The 16,040-nt window shown below is 47.6% G+C and overlaps 1 protein-coding gene and 1 pseudogene across 1 annotated transcript in view; both read left to right on the forward strand.

Moving 5' to 3' along the window:
- Positions 1-16,040, forward strand: part of LOC126545450 (uncharacterized) — a 123,062-nt gene that overhangs the window by 20,578 nt on the left and 86,444 nt on the right. The gene's annotated exons all lie outside the window — the stretch shown is intronic.
- LOC126546365 (U2 spliceosomal RNA) lies at positions 6,678-6,859 on the forward strand (annotated as a pseudogene).

Below are 16,040 nucleotides of genomic sequence, written 5' to 3' on the forward strand. Positions count from 1 at the left end.
GGTGACGAGAAAACAGTGAATGAAATTCTGATAGATCTTACATTCGTAATGGACAAAAGGTGCAACGGGAGATCCCTTGGCTGATGTATGCGGACGACATAGTGCTATTAGCGAACAATGCACGAGATTTACAGAGAACATTGAATACGTATGGCAATGAACCGACATATGTAGGCCTTAATTCTAACGCAGAGATTTCGGGAATTATGATCTTTTTATGAATAGGCGAGTAATCAGGTGGTATCAGTTCAACAGCAAGTCATACGATTAGCCAAGCAATATAATTAGCCGGGGGTCTACATAAAGAAAGGAAAGACCTGATAAAACACCCAGCAAGATATTCTGAGGACAAAGGAGAAGCGAAATGTAACTATAAATAAGCAGAACGCACTTTGTGGCTGCAATAAATATGAGGTGGTGCAAGAAATCTGGAACGGAGTAATAGTAACAGCGCTAACGTTCGTATGTACTATTCTGTGCTTAGAATCAGAGGTTTTGGCGGCGTTGCAAGTTACCAATGGTCGGTGGGCCGATTGGCATTAGAGGTCCACGGTAAAGTCGGGAATGAGGCAGTGCAGGGTGACATGGGTTGGGCCTATATTGAAGTAAGAGAAGTGCAAAGCAAAATTAATTTTGAAGAACGGCTCATGAATATGGACCAAAATAAATGCACGGTTAAAGTGCACAAGTACCTCTACTTGAAAAGTGTGGACAGAGAATGTAGGAAGAGGTCAAGAAAGTTGGCAACCAAGTACAAGGTAATTGAAAGTGCAGAAAGACAACCGACTTCAATGCCAGGGTAGGCAAGAAGCAGGCTAGAGAAAAGCCAGTGGGGGCACATGGCATATGCTCCAGGAATAGCAGGGGAGAGTTATTAGTAGAGTTTGCAGAACAGAATAATATGCGGATAATGAATACCTTCTTCTGCAAGCGGGATAGCCGAAAGTGGACATGGAGGAGCCCGAATGGCGAGGCTAGAAATGAAATAGACTTTATACACTGCGCTAACCCTGGCATCATACAAGATGTGGACGTGCTCGGCAAGGTGCGCTGCAGTGACCTTAGGATGGTAAGAACATGAATTAGCCTAGACTTGAGGAGGGAAAGGAAGAAACTGGTACATAAGAAGCCGATCAATGAGTTAGCGGTAAGAGGGAAAATAGAGGAATTCCGGACCAAGCTACAGAACTGGTATTCGGCCTTAACTCAGGAAGAGGACCTTAGTGTTGAAGATATGAACGACAATCTTATGGGCATCATTAAGGAATGTGCAATAAAAGTCGGTGGTAACTCCGTTAGACAGGATGCCAGCAAGCTATCGCAGGAGACAAAAGATGTGATCAAGAAACGCCAATGTATGAAAGCCTCTAACCCTACAGCTAGAATAGAACTGGCGGAAAGTTAATCAACAAGTGTAAGACAGCTGACATAAGGAAGTATAATACGGATAGAATTGAACAAGTTTCTCAGCAACGGAGGAAGCCTAAAAGCAGTGAAGAAGAAACTAGGAATAGGCAAGAATCAGATGCATGCGTTAAGAGACAAAGCCGGCAATATCATGACTAATATGGATGAGATCATTCAAGTGGCTGAGGACTTCTATAGATATTTATACAGTACCAGTGGCACCCACGTCGATATTGGAAGAGAGAATAGTCTAGAGTAATTTGAATTCCCACAAGTAACTACGGAAGAAGTAAAGGAAGCCTTGGGAGCTATGCAAAGGGGGAAGGCAGCTGGGGAGGATCAGGTAACACCAGATTTGTTGAAGGATGGTGGGCACATTGTTCTAGAAAAGCTGGCCACCCTGTATACACAATGCCTCATGACCTCGAGCGTGCCGGAATCTTGGAAGAACGCCAACCTAATCCTAATCCATAAGAAAGGGGACGCCAAAGGCTTCAAAAATTATAGACCGATCAGCTTACTGTCCGTTGCCTACAAAGTATTTACTAAGGTAATCGCAAATATAATCAGGAACACCTTAGACTTCTGTCAACCAAAGGACCAGGCAGGATTCCGTAAAGGCTACTCAACAATAGACCATATTCACACTATCAGTCAGGTGATCGAGAAATGTGCGGAATATAACCAACCCTTATATATAACCTTCATTGATTACGAGAAAGCGTTTGAATCTGTCGAAGCCTCAGCAGTCATGGAGGCATTACGGAATCAGGGTGTAGACGAGCCGTATGTAAAAATACTGAAAGATATCTACAGCAGCTCCACAGCCACCGTAGTCCTCCATAAAGAAAGCAACAACATGAGAATAAAGAAAGGCGTCAGGCAGGGAAATATGATCTCTCCAATGCTATTCACAGCGTGTTTACAGGACGTATTCAGAGACCTGGATTGGGAAGAATTGGGGATAAGAGTTAAAGGAGAATACCTTAGTAAGTTGCGATTCGCTGGTGATATCGTGATATCATCAGCGTAATTAGATTCGCTGATGATATTGCCTTGCTTAATAACTAAGGGGACCAACTGCAATGCATGCTCACTGACCAGGAGAGGCAAAGCAGAAGGGTGGGTCTAAACATTAATCTGCAGAAAACTAAAGTAATGTTTAACTGTCTCGGAAGAGAACAGCAGTTTACGATAGGTAGCGACGCTCTGGAAGTGGTAAGGGAATAGATCTACTTAGGACAGGTAGTGACTGCGGATCCGGATCATGAGACTGAAATAATCAGAAGAATAAGAATGTGCTGAGGTGCGTTTGGCAGGCATTTTCACATCATGAACAGCAGGTTGCCGTTATCCCTCAAAAGAAAAGTGTATAACTGCTGTGTCTTACGAGTACTCACGTGGGGGGCAGAAACCTGGAGGCTTACGAAAAGGGTTCTACTTAAATTGAGGACGACGCAACGAGCTACGGAAAGAAGAATGATAGGTGTAACCTTAAGGGATGAGAAAAGAGCAGATTGGGTGAGGGAACAAATTCGAGTTAATGATATCTTAGTTGAAATCAAGAAAAAGAAATGGGCATGGGCAGGACATGTAATGTGGAGGGAAGATAACCGATGGTCATTAAGGGTTACGGACTGAATTCCAAGGGAAGGGAAGCGTAGCAAGGGGCGGCAGAAAGTTAGGTGGGCGGATGAAACTAAGAAGTTTGCAGGGACAACATGGCCACAATTAGTAAATGACCGGGGTAGTTGAAGTATGGGAGATGCCTTTGCCCTGCAGTGGGCGTAACCAGGCTGATGATGATGATGGTGGTGATGATGAATCAGAAGGAAAGTGAGAGAAATAGAGACAGCGAATTAGAGGCAAACAATTGAAACAAGAAAGACTATGGAGATTTACAAGAATGAGAAGACTGAAATTAGAAGCGAAAATACATAACACAAAGGGCAGTGCCTTGCTCTTTGTGGCCTGAGCTGGCTGTGTAAGGACAAAGACATATCGGAGCAAATATTTGCAATAGGATGACGCATGTGTATGCTGCAGCAAACGTCCTGAAACGACTCAGCATATAGCAATGGAATGCCAAGTTCTTCACCCAGCGAGGCCCGTGGGGAACGTCCGCCTTCAGAAGCGCTGGGATTCAAAGGGGAATGAAGCATTAACTAGTCAGTAGTCGAGATATGCAAGATATGTTTATAGAGAACAGTTGGAAAAAAGCTGGGAGAAGGAGAAGGCTGATAAAAAACAGGGTCGTTAAATGCGTGAGTAATGGTACACTATAGAGATCGACATTTTAATGAAGAAAGAAATATATAATCTCCTGCATAAGTGTTACTGATACAGCATTGATGTGTCTTCCAAACGTGAGAGAAAAAGTGTAGTTCATTTGTCGGACTTGAGTAGCACAATGGACTGATATCAAAGCGAGGCTTCCTTTGCTGACCGAGGAGCTGCTCTATCGCGCACAAAATAGCTCGCACACAGGACACTACTACTCCATTTGCTACCGTCACAGGGGTCCACCCTGCTCGCCTCGTTTTTTACGGAATTACTGAGTGAAAAATACAAATGGTTTAAAATATCCTCATTGCAGCAAATATAAATCATGAAGAGCAGAATTCCTTTGGTAAAGCAAAGCTTTCCAACATTTCTATGTATACTTTCCTGGAGTTTGGGGTTTGGCGCATCTGCTCGATCGGTATTTCGCCGAGTAAAGTGCACTTTACTGTTAATTTATCTCTAGTATAGGCCTGCTCTATTCGGAGCGCCGACCCTGTATGAAGTGTCATAGCACAGACATACACTATAAGACACTATAATGACACCACAGAAGACACTATAATGCGCGGTCACGTGGCTCACGTGGTACCGCCGTGTCCGCGTCTTGCTGTGTTCAAATGGCAGGTAGGTAACCGCTATTGTGCAAAAATCCCGAGCAGAATATATATAAAACATCGCTCTCAGATTCCAACACGTGGGTTGAATTTGCGTATTCGTTTATTTCTGCATGTTTGATGCGCTCCTGACCAGGGGCTCGTGGACCTGTAAGCGAAACAGACGGTCGCCTGTACAGGTCGGTATTTTGGAAATCGCGGAGGGGTCGTAAATATCAAGGAGAGATGCACAAAAAGCTACAACGCATACATGTTTATAATACCTGATTAGTTGCCTCGTTTTGCAAGGGATAGAAATAGACATCATCATTGTCGTCGTCACCATGATCACGGGCGGTATAGCCCGATTATCTCTGTGGATTGCGTCGGCACTATCGTGGGCACGCCACGAAAAGGTGAGTTATTTTGCAGCGGACACGCCACGCCTTTTTTTATGCGGTGGATGCCTTCGGCGGCGGCAGCACGGGCAAAATGCAGCAGTACACTCAAAGCGAGGCGGCTGGTTGCTGTGATTGAGATAACTACGCCACTGAGCTCGACGCGAACACGGAACACGTGCAGTTTGTGTTTTTAGAGCGCAGCTCTAAGGCGCCCGTTCCTGCGGCGAGCGTACATGGTAGCGGATGTAAGTGGTAGCGAAGCTTCCATAGAAGTCTATACGTTCGAAACATGGCCGTTCATCGGCGGTCGATGGGGCTTAGCGCCATGTGTGTGACGATGGAACACATCTGACGGAAGAAAAAAAAAAGAAAAGTCGCAGTTTCGCCAGAAAGGCGAAGCATTGATTGCGATAGCAAATTAGTAGCCAGCTATATGAAGTAAGGCTAGTAGTTTTATCGGCCGTATAAACTCGGAAACTAAATGAATTAACAAGCACGGTGTCAGCGCGCACAAGCAAACATGAACACATCACGCTCAATGAGCCCGGACACTCGCTGTCGAAGTGCTGGTGTGAGCGAGTGCGGCAGCAGCAGCGAGCGAAGTGGCCTTCGTGCCGTCTATCGCTTCGACGCACGAGCGGCTAGAACACGGCGGGCATAAAGGCACGAACCGTCTGCAGGTTCCTTTCAAGATACGGCGCACGTGACAGCGTGGCCGTGCCAAGTACGCAATTGTTGGAGGAGTCGAAGACCCCCCCCCCCCCTCCATATATGGCGCGCGAGATTGAGCCGCGATCGTGAGTTCCCCTAGAGCTCGGCCGCGAAATGCGCAGTTGCTGCCGGAGCACAACACAGCCCCCCTCCCTTCCAACGACCCATGGCTGCTCGCTCGACGGAAGACGGCGCGTTTGCTCTCAGCTCTCTCCTTTTCGCGCAAGCCAGATTGAGCCACGATCGTCGGCTTCCCTCGCGTGCTTTCACTCGCACATGCAGCGCACGAGGCGCGGCGACCGTGTTATCGCCCTTGGAAACATCACGGCGACGTCAACGGTAAAAAAGCGCCTGGAGTGTCCATATAATTGCTATCGCAATAAAATAATCTGACACCATATCCATTAAAGACAGAAGTGACGTCATTTTGTTCTCAAAGGTGCAACATTTGTTTTGGTGGCCGGTCATTAGAGCTGCATTTTCAAATACTCCGCCATTCGACTTTCAACGCAGAAAACCATGCAGCAGAACGTCAGCCGCACGGGCGTCGAAACCGCACTTTTGCACTTGACATGCTTTCATTGGAGGCCGACGAAAAACTTGGTTCAAGTGTGCTGGTTCCATCGTCGGACGCCAAGCCCGTGTGTGATCGCACACGAAAACAACTAAAATAAACAATTATCTGGTATTCGGAGCTCACCAGGTTTGAACAATGAAGCTGCCCGCGCCACGTATAGGCTAACGTCGACAAGCAAAACAACCCGGCGTGTGAAGATGGCGTATTGCAACAGGTGAACATATCGAGCGCGCCTTTCTGCACACTTCAGGAGCTGCAATGCATTGCAAGGGAGCAGCGTGAACGGTTCCTGCGCCCCCTCTTATAGTGGGCGCCGAAAATAGTGTTTACTGATAATGATGAAGTAAAATAGAGCTGTCTTTTCTTTCCTTGCCACGCGTATGTAAAATTGATTAGGAATTGTATTTTCCTTGAATGAATCAGACTGTGTCTCCTCTCAATTAAAAAATCATGATCCATTCTACTTTGTGAAGGCCGATGACCAGCGAAGCTGTTTAGCACACAACACAGAGGTGACACAGCATTTTGAACAAGGTACGAACTCATTTACCGTGATTTTTATATGCATTAGCGTGGACGACAAGACCATCGCCCCGAGAAGCCGGAGGAAACTAGACACGCATGGCGTTAAGACGGTACCGCCACCACGGGAGAGCGGAAGTAGGCCAGCGCTTGGAACGCTGACAAAGCGGTGCGAACGTAGACATGGCCGACGTGGGTTAAAGTGTAGTATCTGTTTTTACCAGCTTAATATTTGATACGAGTTTTATTTGAACCCAACATATCCAACTACATTTTCTGCAAGTTGGCGGAGTGCATGAAGCCTGCTCCACCTACGCCGAGGGGCAGTCCGGTATTGCACTATCTCCGGGATCGTCCCGCGGCTTTAGCACACGCGCTCTCCCAAGAGCTCTCCCAAGAGGTGAACGGCGGAAACCTACTCTTCCTCCTCTTATCATTCGCCTCTTTCTCTTTGCCTCTTCTCTTTCTCTTCTTTCTTTTAGTTATCACTGCTCACTACTAAGCATTTTTTTATTCATTTGTAATCAATTGTGGTCATTACTAGCCGTCATTAGACATGTCAGTAATATGATAGTCATTTGTAGTCATTTCAGTCATTATTAGTAATTACTCGTCCTCACTAAGCATTTTTAGTCATTCATAATGAATTGTAGTCGTTATCAATTGTCGTTAGACATGTTGGTCATTTCGTAGTCATTACTAGTCATTACAAGTCATTTAAGTCATCATTATTCATTACTGCTCACTAAGCATTTTTAGTCATTTGTAATAAATTGTGGTCACTACAAGCCGTCGTTAGACATGTTAGTCATTTCGTACTCATTAGCAGTCATTACAAGTCATTTCAGTCATTATTAGTCATTACTGGTCATTACTAAGCATTTTCAGTAATTTCTAATGCATTGTAGTCGTTACAAGTTGTCGTTAGACATATTGTTCATTTCATAGTCATTACTAGTCATTACAATCATTTCAGTCATTATTAGTCATTACTGCTCACTAGTAAGCATTTTGTCATTTGTAATCAAGTGTGGTCATTACAAGCCGTCGTTCGACATATTTGTCATTTCGTAGTAATTTTCGTCATTACTACTCGTTACTAGACATTTCTAGTCATTTCTAGTCAACTGTGTTCATTACAAGCCGTCGTTAGACATATTGGTAATTTCCGAGTCATTAGTAGTCATTACAAGTCATTACAAGTCATTATTAACCTCTACCAATCTCTATTACAACGTTATCGTTCACTGTCACTATCAATCATTCTTCATACTTTAATTTGTCTTCACATGGCGTGATGACGCTTCGGCGTACACTCTGTCGGTCAGGTCTGCTGACAGAAACTTCACCATGAGCCTAGAAAGGCTTTCGCTTTAAAATTCAGGAAACCCTAGCCATAAACAGTTTGGCTGAAAAACACTTTCAACGCTACAGCACCGTTGTCAGATGGGAAGAGGACTTGCCACCCGGAGGTGCCGCATCCCATGCAGAGCTTTCATGTACTCCAGAAAAACTTCAGTTTGGCCTAGTTAGTTGCCGTGAATAAACCAGTTGAAAGTTACCGCCCGTGCTGTTTTTGTATTCTCTTCCGCTCTCCCCGTCTTTATTTATTATGATATTCATGTACTCATCAACCCAGCATCGTTCGGTACATTGACCCCGGCGCTCCCCCTCTACCCGGCCTGACTGGGCGGGGGGGGGGGGGGGGGGGCTTTGGTTCGGGCCAACGGTCCTCCCTGGCTCCGCGGACGCGTATTTACAATTGCTAGTAGGTACAGCCGGGCGTGGCACTTGCGGAGACGCCGGAAGTGAGCGCTAATGCGTGAGTAAGAGCGGGTGCGACAGAGAAAATGTGGGGACTTTTGCTCCTTCAATATATGACTATGCCTGTGCACTACGGACGTGTTGTATGCGCTAGTCCCTATGCGCGCCGGCAGAAGTCGCGGGGCGCGGTAGTGCGGAACCTAGCATCGCAAGTTGGCGGCTCGACGCAATTGTATTTATTCAATCGTGTTGTTTGGTAATTAAAACAACGTGTTACTATTTCGCATCATTGGCGGCGCCTCCAGGAGACCAAAGCCTGCGCGTGCCAAAGGAGTATAAGATCGGCTTTCCGCTATCGCGGACAGCCAATTTTATGCGAAGCATATTAACGTAGGTTTCGGGCCTTCGCGCGACGCCCGGCGGTGGTCACCATTGACCCTGAAGTGGGGTCACGTGACATGACGTCACGTGATGAGGTCACACAGGCTGCAGATGGGGCCTCATATCGCGCCGTCGGTCGCCTCCCGGCGGTGGCCACTATTGACCTTCAAGTGACCTTCAAGTAGGTCACGTGACATGACGTCACGTGATGACGTCACACCGGCTGCAGATGGGGCCTCATATCGCGCCGTCGGTCGCCTCCCGGCGGTGGCCACCATTGACCCTGAAGTGAGATCACATGATGTGACGTCACGTGATGACGTCACACCGGCTGCAGATGGGGCCTCATATTGCGCCGTCGGACGTCGCCCGGCGGAGGCGCCACCATCGCTGCATCACGTGATATGTGACGTCACGCCAGGGATGAAGCGGCGCGCGCCCGCCGTCGCGTCAGTCTCTGTGCCCGCAACCGCGCCAGCGTCTTTGCGCCGGGCGTGTATGCGGTCAAGATGCCTCCAAACGCTAAGGATACGCTAAGGTTAAGCCCAGTGGATGCTTCGCATCCACTGGGCTTAACCTTGATAAGCCTCCAATTTTTTTTATGCGCACACCCACTGGCACGCTTCGGCCTCCGCGGTCCCAACCCACGGGCCACCCTGCTTCCAACTTTGATCCCCCCGCTACCGCTTGGGTGCCTTGGAGATCCTGCGCCGCCTGCTTTAATATAACCTCAGGTGCTCTCCTGAGGCCTCGGTTTGCCGGTTACATGACCCTCATGGAGCAGTGTTCGTAAAAAATGCAATCTATCGTCCGCGACTAACAAAGTGACCCGCGTCTTATACAACAAAGTCAGAACCTTGCCCCTTCAGAGACAGTGATCACTAAATGGGGCGTCCGTGCCAACTGCCTCAACGCGGGGGCAGTCAGCGGCGGAGCGTAAACTCGACCCCCCTCCGCCATGCCGGCACGCCTAGGGACAAACGCACGCTACACGCGCAAATAAACTTCTCCTCCGTAGTGCCTAGGCAGAGTCACATATTCAAGGAGCACAGGCCCCCAGACTTTCTCTCTCGCACCCGCTCTTACTCGCGCCTGCGCAGAAACGTCGAGCGCCGTCAAAAGCGCCACGCACCACTATACCTACTAGCAATTGTGAAAACGCTCCCCGGACAAGGGGGCTGCTGTAGTGCAGGACAACTGAGTTGCTCGGTCCAGGAACCCATGTCGCAGAAAATTTGGCGTCGGACGTCGCATCAACAAAAACAGTTTCGAACCATCTACACCCAGGCCTCCCATACGATGCAAGGAATTGACTGAACTAATTGAACTTCTCAAGCTAAAATACTCAGAAATATCGTAAACTACGACTAGCACACAACCAACAGATATGATAGCTCTCGAATTCTTAGTTGACTATACGAGAAAACATAATTCTGTTACGCGAAAACTCAAAGAAAGCTCTTCACACACACGAACCGGCCGCAGCGTTCGCAGACCGGCCGCGACGTCCGCAATTTTGTGTGAGCCGGCGTGATAGGTGTCTTGAGGGCCAAGGAGCAGCGCACCCGGTTCCTTGCATTAACGCCAGTTGGCGCTCGCCTCCGCCGCATCGCGGCCAACGGAAGAAGCCGTTTCACCACAAAGATGGCCTTCGTGCATAGCGTTGCGGCAAGCGTTTCCAGGTAAACATTACGGTTACATACGCTCCGGTTGCCGGAAAGCATGAGGAGCAGTCAGGGATCTTTGAATGCTATCGCGTTCCACTCTTAAAGGGGGAGCTTAAGCGTCCTCCAAATTTTACAGCGCAGCTTTATACCTCTACCGTCCAAGGAAATTTTCGTGCTATTGCGTGATAAGAAAAAAAACCTCCCCATACGTGGGCCGATCCCGGAGATAGTGCAATGTCGGGCCGACCCGCGGCGAAGGTGAAGCAGGCGTTAAGCACTCCCCATACATGCGCCGATACCGAAGATAGTGCAATGCCGGGCTGACCCGTGGCGGAGGTGCAGTTCGCGATTAAGGGGCCCACATACAGAGCTTCGCTGGTTATCCTTCTTCACCGAGTGGAAAGGCACTAAGCTTTTTTATTTCCCAATGCTTGTGTCCTTCTCACGTAGTCGCGTTTCAATCGATGCTTCTATAACCGCCCTAGCTGATGAGGGTGAGAATTTGTTCTGAACCACTCTTCGCCCGAAGCTTCGTGACATATGTGGATCGACCTTGGCGGAGTGCATCAAGACATGAAAGACGGCGATAGCGAAGAGGGCGCGAGACGGAAAGCGAAAGAGGATGTAGCGAAATCGTGAGGCGGAAAGCGGAGGAGGGTGTGGCAAAAGCGCGAAAAGAACGGCGTGGTGCCGCGCAGGACGGGCTTTGCGGCGACGATGGCTACGAGATGGCGCCATAGTAGCGCGCGTCGTCTGTGTGGAAACAAAGCGCTGCATGAGCGAAGGTCTGTCTGAGGCGGCTGCTGTGAATCGCGCCCACGCATCACCTACGCGCTTCCTCTCGTGATCTGCCGATTAGTGAGGCAGTGGCGCCACACTTCGCTACGTTTTCAACGTACCGCACGAGGAAGATTGTCCGCGCCAGCCAATATATCGCGGAATGAAAACACGCATAAAGCTGCGCTCAAATTTCGCATTAGGAAGTATCGTAATCGTCAGTGAATTCTTTTCCTTCCACTCGATCTCTCCCCTCGCTGATTCGCACGCGGAGCAGGATTCTGCCTCTTCTGTGCGATCTCTTGAATAGTTCGCCGGTGCGCAGAGAGGGGAGCTTAACAAGCGCACGCGAACCGCGTCACAGATTTAACTGTACGGTAGCGTGATCAAAAGACAGTACAAAAGGACACACAGAGACACGCACAACACTGTGTGTGTCTTCTTTTGTCTTGTCTTTTAATCGCGCTACCGTACACGTATTCAAGATGCGTTACGAACAAGTCCACATTGCAACCCTCGTGCACGTAATAGCGCCACCCGTGGCGCGCAGCGATTGGAGAGGCACGAAAAAATGTCGTGCATTTGCGGGTATCATTTCGATCTCCACTGCACTACATTTGCCACCGTCGTCGTAGCACAGTCTTGTCGTTGTCATCTAGGTTTTACCTAGGCTTCATCGTGCTCATCGCCGTTGTGCCGTCGTCTTGTCGTTATACACACGCTCGCATCATGCAGGCAATTGCTCGCGTTACAAGGGCACATTATACAATCTGGTAACACTTTGCGTAACCCCAAATGAGCCTCGGTAGTCAACTAGCAGAACGCTTCGCACCTTCGCTGACTCAGGGTGCGTTGGAGCTGCACAATTTTAGAGCGCGCTTTGCAATAGGCACTTACAGCGTTTCTTGCATATATTTTTTAGGTGTTAAGAGTATAAAAATGTATAAAATGTATAAAAAATATTTATTCAAATCCCCACGACAGACCGTGTGTACACGAATTCAGCGTGCGTGGACGAAACTGACGAACATCGTTAGGTGCGTAACTAATCAACTTCTGAGTACATTTGCGCTTCAAGGATCCTCCAATTCACAATGCTTTCCTTTTGTAAGTGCCCTTCGTCGTTGGTGGATTGCTTTCGCTAGTACATGTCGGCGACATGTTTGACTAGAATTTTCTATAACAAACAGTTTCAGCATTTACCGCAGCAGCGCCGTAGTATTAATTTTGCTCGATTATTTTCTTGTCGCGCACCGCTGCACCGATTGTGTGTTGTGGGGTCTTGGGGTCTCACAGGAGTACCGACCACCACGGGTTCGACCTTAGCAAGCCACAGGGCCGCGTCAGCCTCTAGCGCCGCTGCGCGCGAGCTCAGGCCACAAGGGGCTACCGAGCGACGCACGCAAGAACACAGTATTGTCCTAAGTTAGCGGAAACCGTTTATTGTCTTCAATGGCACCCGACACTGCACGAACGCCCGGTCCCGGGACGGCGGGGAACCAAAGGGGTCCCGCACCAAGGGCGGAAAATACAGTTAGGGGCGCCTGTAGCACGTCGCTGCGAGAGCACAGGCTCAAGCTGGGACACGCCGCTAGGAACAGTTCCGACGGCTACGCTACTTGCTCTCGCGATAACCGATGGGTCAACTCGCTAGCGAGAGCTCGGGCAATCTCCTTGGGCTTGGGCCTCCGATAAGTGCGGCTCGGCGTGGTACGACCTCGCGCGAGCACTAGGCACCCGTTTTTCGGCTTAGCGTCGGGATAGGATGAACACGCGGTACGCGCTCCCCGCACGGGCAAAGGCACCGTGCGTGAGCTCAGTCCTAGTCACAAAGGTGTCGGCCGACGAGAGGAAGCATGTACGTACCTGGCGCCGTCCCAAGGAGCAAGAGAGCCGCTACCGTCAGGCAGTAGCCACCACAGGCCGCTTCGTGACGTCACTAGCTCCGCCCTCACCGCGAACCACCGCGAGTGGAGCGCCACCGCTGACAACTGGTTCGGAGCGAGGACGATGTGTCTTAAGGATTGCAGAACATAGGTGAAATGCGCCCGCGCAATGGCGCGTTGACTTCCCCAAATCCCCACAGTGTTAACTGTAATGTAGACCGTTCGCACCACTGACGAACTGCGAAAAGGAACCGGAATAGAACCGTTACATTATCTAGGCCTAGGTTTCTTTCTTTCTTTATTTGCTTAAAGACCCCACACGGGGGTATTACATAAGGGGTGGGATAACAACAATTGTTAAAACAATATTAGTTAGGGTGACAGAATCGATGACACTTCTTCCGTGAATGCAGATGAACTAGTGATGGCAGCAATGTCGTAAGGAAGGCCGTTACAGTCTACAATTACACGTGGGAAAAACGAGGATGAAAAAGTGACAGTGCGCGTTTTGAGGCGAGCGACACTTAATGAATGACCAGTACGACGTGATGTCGGCGGTGAAATGTATGGTGCGATGGCGAGCGGACTGTAAAAAAAAATATGAAGTAATAAGCTGGCCATGCGACGGCGATACGAAAGAGTTGGGAAATTGGAGTCTGCTTTTAAGGATGATGCGCTGATGTAAGAATATGCTGAGTGAATGAACCTAGCAGCGCGATTCTGTAGGGCTTCAAGGGCGTTAATAAGGTAAATTTCATGCGGGCGTCACATAGCAGAAGCGTATTCAAGTTTCGGTCTAATGAACGATTTGTATGCTAGTAGTTTTACGTGGGGAGGAGCTTTTCGTTACCTTTTGTAAGCAGATGTTATAACGTTATTCACCTGCGAACATCAGTCGAGGTCGTGAGAAATTGGAAAGATTCAACTGGTTCAATAGGCTTGTTTTTTATTACATAAGAGAATATGAGAGGATTTGGACGGCGGGTTACTGACATTGCTTTGCATTTAGAAGGACTTTAGTATTGGCCAGTCGTCACACCATTTTTGATCATTGTTTAGGTAGTTCTGAAGCAATACTTGGTCACTGGTGTTAGTTATGGTGCGGTAGACAACACAATCGTCAGCAAATACACGGATGTGAATAGAGACATTAGGTGGTAGATCATTAATATATATTAAGAAAAAGAGAAATCCTAGCACAGAGCCCTGTGGAACGCCTGATGTTACAGGAAGCGGGTTAGAAGTACTATTACTGATTTGCACAAACTGTGAGCGATTAGTAAGAAATCCTTGTATCCATCTTAGAATGTTAGGGTGAATATTCAACTGTGAAAGTTTTAGAAGCAGGCGTTGATGAGCTGCTTTGCCAAAGGCTCTTGCGAAATCGAGGAAACTTGCGTCAGTCTGTGTATTAGTATCGACGTTTGAATGCAGATCATGAAGAAAGATGGCCAACTGGGTTTCACAAGAAAATCCCTTGCGGAAACCGTGCTGTGATGAATGAAAAAAATAGTTTGAGTCGAGAAAGTCCATTAATTGTGAGAAAATGACATGTTCCATGATTTTGCAAGGGCCGCTTGTTATGAAAATCGGGCGGTAGTTTAGTGGTGAGTTCCCATCACCTGATTTTAGACCGGGACGACTTGCCCACTTTCCATTCGATTGGTAGGTTACCTGTGGTTAACGATTGTGAAAACAGCAAGATTAAAAAAGAAGCAGAAATGAGTTTAGTGTTTTTAGGAGCTTGAAGTAATTTTGTCAGGGCCAGCAGACGATGACATCTTGAGGTTTTCTATTATGCTGCACATACCGTTTAATGAAAAAATCATGGCTGGCATTTCGGACATGGCAGGAGCAGAAATGCTTTGAATGGGCGCATCGGATTCCATGGTGAAAACTGAAGAAAATGCTATGTTAAAAATGTTAGCGCAGTCATCGTCTGATAAAAGGTCACCCATTTCGTTTGGGATGCTGATAGTACGGGGTATGTGGGGATTAATAATGTGCCAACATTTTTTCAGGTTATCAGTTATCGTGCGGTGAAGGTCGTTATGATAAAACGAGTGTTTATGTCTTCGGATAGCCTCCAAGTAGGCACGCTCAGACTCGTAGTATCTTTCCAACGCGCTGGGGCTTGATTTCATTCTTGCGGATCAAAAAAGACGTTTCTTTTTGTTCTCGAGAGTTTTAAGTGTTTTGTTAAACCATGGCTGATGTCGGTTAGCGCGAACGGTTATAGTTTGAATGTACTTCTCTGCTAGGTCGCTTAGTTTATTCTGAAATAGAGACCAATTATTTTCCACAGAGCGCAAATGAAAACTTGATTCGAAATTTTCATAAAAGTCGTGTAGTCCTTGATTTATTGCAGCGTAGTTGTCTTTGTCATAAAGGCGGATGACTTTTTTGTAAGAACGGCGTAAGCTGGGAATAAAGGTGAAGGTGGCATGGATTACTTTATGATCACTAATTTTGCGGAGGTAGTTAATAGTTGACAGACTTTCGGGATGAGTGGTTAGTTTAAGATCTAAAATATTCTCAGGAGCCTGTGTTACGCGTGTTGGTTTAATTACTAACTGCGTTAAGTTAGCATTAAGGCAAATGTCAAGGAGGCCCTTAGCACCTGCTTTGTTTGAACGTAGTTGCGCAGAGGACTAGTCAATGTTTGGATAGTTGAAATCTCCGAAGAGCAAAATACATGCATTCGGGTACTTTTTCGCTAAGTGAACCAGCATATTGTTGAGTTTGAGAGGGAAATCAGCAGGACTCTTAGGGGGGCGATAACATACACCGAGAAGTAGCAGCTCTAGACTAACATTGAATTTTAGCCATAGGGTTTTTAGTCCAGATGTTACGTCAGTCACGCTGCTTATCCACAGCAATAAGAACACCTCCCCCTCTAGACCCCTGCCTATCTTTGCGGAACAGCAAAATTAGGAAAGTCGGCGAGGATTTCTGCGTCAGAAACGTCATCAAAGAGCCACGTTTTGGTGAGTACGAGAAGATTACTTTCAGATGATGACAGAAGGTTTGATATGATATTACGTTTAGGAGGAAAACTCCGTATGTTAGAA

The sequence above is a fragment of the Dermacentor andersoni genome, chromosome 1, assembly GCF_023375885.2.
Source record: "Dermacentor andersoni chromosome 1, qqDerAnde1_hic_scaffold, whole genome shotgun sequence".
NCBI classification, from domain to species: Eukaryota; Metazoa; Arthropoda; class Arachnida; order Ixodida; family Ixodidae; genus Dermacentor; species Dermacentor andersoni.